This window comes from Dipteris shenzhenensis, chromosome 32 (genome assembly GCF_047967505.1).
Source record: "Dipteris shenzhenensis isolate YYH24624 ecotype China chromosome 32, Dip_SZ_1.0, whole genome shotgun sequence".
NCBI lineage: Eukaryota > Viridiplantae > Streptophyta > Polypodiopsida > Gleicheniales > Dipteridaceae > Dipteris > Dipteris shenzhenensis.
The window spans coordinates 4,352,762-4,357,228 of record NC_141627.1 but is presented as its reverse complement, the minus strand read 5'-3'; the positions used below and the strand labels follow the sequence as shown (position 1 = coordinate 4,357,228).

Here is a 4,467-nt window from a genome sequence, read left to right as displayed (position 1 = left end):
TTTATAACAAAAATGAATACTTATGGAGTTCCACCCTCGAAGATCAACTCATCATTCACTTTCACAATCTAAGAGCTGCCTGCCCGGATCTAGTTGATGAAACCTTGGTGGCCAAAGTCTAATATTTTAGTAACGGGCAGTGCTATCGAGTGACCCCTTGTTATCATTCAAATTGTTGTTTTAAGTGCTGACACGTGTAAGCATGAAGCGTTAAACAAGCCAGTAAGCCGGATAAGTGCTTGTGGTGTACACTATCACGGGTAAGTGAGTTGATGAGTTGAGAAGGAAGAGGCGTGGCTGGGATGGAAGCTCGGGCCCTTGGCTGCGCTCTTCCTTTGAATTCCTCTTCAGCATGCGAAAACTCATTGAATATGCCTTCTGAAGAACTCTCTGTTGATTTCCGACTCGGCTATGGTGGATTAATTTTCCCTCAGGAACCGCCATTTCTGCCATGTTGTGCTCCTAGCCACAACATTTCCAATAATTTCAGCTCCGCAGAAGAGTCGCTCCATCATCTCGATCACCTTGGATTCCCTACGGTCTCTGCCTCCTACGCTCCTCTGCTTCGTGGGTGCCGCAATTCTCGTGCACTCTTACAGGGCAGGTTTATCCATGATCACATCATCGCAAATGGACATGAGACGCACACATTCCTGGGCAACCTTCTCATCGAGATGTACGGCAGCTGCGGGGCTTTGGACGACGCACGATCGCTCTTTGATGAAATGTATCAGCGGAATGTCTTTACGTGGAATATCATGATTGCTGTGTATGCACAGCACGGACACGGTGAAGAGGCCCTGGAACTGTTCAAGCGAATGCATTTGGAAGGCATACAGCCGGACAAGGTCACTTACGGTACCGTCCTCACCGTGTGCTCCAGCCCGTCAGACCTAGAAGAGGGTAAGCTAATCCATGCCAGCGCTGTGCAAGATGGGTTTGAATCAGATATAAGAGTGGGGACGGCTCTTATTAATCTGTATGGAAAATGTGGGAACTATGAGGATGCGAAGAGGGCTTTTGAGAAGATTGACGATCGGGATGTGGTCTCATGGACAGCGATGATTACAGCATGTGCTCAGAATGGCCATGTCAAGGAGGCCATTCAGCTGTATCACCAGATGGAGGCCTGCGGGTTTCAGCCAGATAAGTTCACCTACCTCAGCATTCTTGGGGCTTGTGCCAACGTAACAACTTTACAGGATGGGAAGGAGATACACACCAGCCTTGTGAAAGCTGGACTAGAATCAGATCCTGTTATAGGGAGTGCCCTTGTCAACATGTACAGCAAGGATGTCGAAATGGTTGATGCATGGAGAGTATTCGATATAACAAAACGACAGAGCGTGGCCTCTTGGAATACGATGATTGCAGCATATGCCCAACATGGCAATTGCAAAGATGCTGTAGAGCTTTTCCAACAGATGCAACAGGAAGGTGTGAAGCCAGATGAGATCACCTTTCTCAATGTCTCTAAAACATGTTCTAGTCCTGGAGCCCTGGCAGATGGAAAGTTGATCCATACCAGTGCAGTTAATAATGGCTATGCATCTGGTAGGGTCATCGGGACTGCCCTTGCTGTCATGTATGCCAAGTGTGGGAGTGTAATAAATGCTTGGAGGGTGTTTGAGAAGATAGAGCAGCGAGATGCAGTCTCCTGGAATGCCATAATTGCAGCCTATGTTCAGCATGGGCATGGCATGGAGGCTCTTCAATTGTATAGAGAAATGCAGGGGGATGGGGTGAAACCGAATGAGGCCACCTTCGTAAGTATCCTTGGTGCATGTGCTAGCTTGGCAGCTCTTGCTCAGGGAAAGGTGGTTCACGCACATGTCATTGATTATAAATTTGAATCACATCGGATGGTAAGTAATGTGCTTGTAAACATGTATGCAAAGTGTGGGAGTTTGGTGGAGGCACGTGATGTGTTTGACAAAATGCGGAACCGGGATGTAGTCTCATGGAATGCCCTCATCACTGCATATGCACAGCATGGGCAAGCAAAGGTGGCTCTCAATCTCTTTGTGCAAATGCAACATGAAGGGGTGCTGCCAGACGATATAACATTTGTTGGTGTTCTCTTTGCATGCAGTCATGCTGGCCTGGTGGATGATGGACGTAGATACTTTGTTTCCATGTCTGAGGATCATGGCATAACACCAACGTTAGAGCATTATGGCTGCATGGTCGATCTTTTTGGGCGAGCAGGATATTTACAGGATGCGGAAGACTTCATCTCCAAAATGCCATTACAGCCAAATGTCATAGTGTGGTTGACCTTGCTAGGAGCTTGCAGAGTGTATGGTGATGTGCCACGTGGAAAGCGGGCTGCAGAACATGTTCTAAAGTTGGATCCTGATATTCCTGCACCTTATATTTTGTTGTCAAACATCTATGCCATAGAGGAAAATTGGTATGAGGTGGCAAAAGTGAGAAAGGCGATGGAAGACCGGGGTGTAAAGAAACAACCTGGGTGCAGTTTGATTGAGTTGAACAACAAAGTGCACAAGTTTGTAGCGAGGGATCGATCGCACCCTCGAATGGATGAAATAAATGCAGAATTGGAAAGGCTGACTGCTCAAATGAAGGAGATGGGTTATGTGCCAAATACAAAATTAGTCCTGCATGATGTGGAGGAGGAGGAAAAGGAGCACTACATAAGCCAACATAGTGAGAAGCTTGCTGTTGGTTTGGGGCTTGTTGCTACACCAAAAAGAACAACTCTTCGTATAATCAATAATCTTCGTATGTGCAGTGACTGCCACTCTGCTATGAAGTTTATATCTCAGATTGCTGAGCGTGAAATTATGGTGAGAGATGCCTATCGGTTCCACCATTTCAACAGTGGGACATGTTCGTGCGGGGATTACTGGTGACCACATCAGGGAACTTGTATTCAATATTGGCCTCCAAGTTTTGGATATGCCTGTTGGCCCTTTCTCTTGTTTTCCCATTGGTCCATCTATGATGGATGCAAATTGAGATCATAGAATCAAAATTCCATCAAATGAAGCATATACTTCTCTTGTTCGTGTGTAATTGAGTATTTCATAGCAGCCTATTGTTGGAGAAGAAAGGACAATGTTCCTCTTGTATGAGGAGAGCATAGGGGCTTATCACCTATAGAGAATGTATGGGTGACTGGAGTGCCATGTGGGCACAAGTTACATGGGCACATGATGTTGCCATGAGGGCTTCCACAGGGACAGCAGCAAAGAGGCTGCCATGTGGGTAGCAATGGCATGTCATGTGGCCATCACATGGACAGCACAATGAAGCAGTAAATGGGCTGCCACAAGGGCAACAAGGACTGCAAGGGCTGGCACAGTGTAGGCTGGATCTGATGGAGAGAGACCAGCCATAAGGGAAGTGCGTGCAAGCCAGCAGCCTAGGGCTGGGGCAGCAAAGGGCCAGCAATGGGACTGGAAATGGGGCTGGCAGAGGCCTTATATAAACCAGGCCTGGTTATCCAGCAGAGGCTGGTCTGCCAGGGGAGGTTGTGGTTGGTGGATCACCAGAGCAGGTTGGCGTATCATGTGGCAGCAGCCACATGGGACTGGAAATGGGGCTGGCAGAGGCCTTATATAAACCAGGCCTGGTTATCCAGCAGAGGCTGGTCTGCCAGGGGAGGTTGTGGTTGGTGGATCACCAGAGCAGGTTGGCGTATCATGTGGCAGCAGCCACTGGGTTGGCCACGCTACAGGCCGTTCAGAATGTCAAAGGGGGACTAGTTGGTCCAGATGCGTGTTGGAGCCAGATCCCTGTAAATAGAGACCTCTGGGGCCACTTCACTGAGAGCCAGTGAAGCTCGCAAGAGCACACAGCTAGCAGAATTGAGAGACAGGTCAGGAGAAGAGTTTGGCAGCCCATGAGGTGTTTCTACAGCAGGAGGAGCTGCAGGTGTATTCCCACAATTGGGTTACAGACTTACGTACGAGATTGGCTTATTTTGAATAAATATTAAAGCATTTTGCATTGCTTTCAAAGTTAATTTTATTTTTATGTTGCTCGTCTTAGTTTTGTTTAATGTCTCTTACAAACTCCCTTTTTTTTTCTCTCGCTCAATAAAAAAACTTGTAAGCTTGGATATATTCTAGTACTATGGTGTTGTTCATTGAAGTGACCATCTCTCTTCACGATTCAAGTGGCTGCTTGCTTGTTTACACTTTAGCTTTGAGTGTACCTAAGTGTTGCTTAGTTTGGATCCATCTAGGAAAAGTCTTCCGCTGTGAGGTTAGGCTTTAGGACAGCTAGCCATGTTTTTGTGGAGAGTAAGGGCTGCTCTGCGGGGGTACCTTCCCATTGAGAGGTGTAGTTAATCAGTCTTTTCTAACTGTGTTTTCTACAGGGTTAGTGGTCAGTAAAAGGCCAGCTTGTGACCATGACCAGGGTCAGGTCAACCGTCGGGTCAGTCGGCTAGTTAGGTCAAGTCAGTCGGCTGGTGGGTCGGTCAGTTCTGCCAGGGCT

The 4,467-nt window shown here is 47.4% G+C and overlaps 1 pseudogene; it reads left to right on the top strand.

The window, feature by feature from the left end:
• Positions 1 to 289: 289 nt before the first annotated feature.
• LOC147880205 (pentatricopeptide repeat-containing protein CRR2, chloroplastic pseudogene) lies at positions 290 to 3,932 on the top strand (annotated as a pseudogene).
• Positions 3,933 to 4,467: the final 535 nt, after the last annotated feature.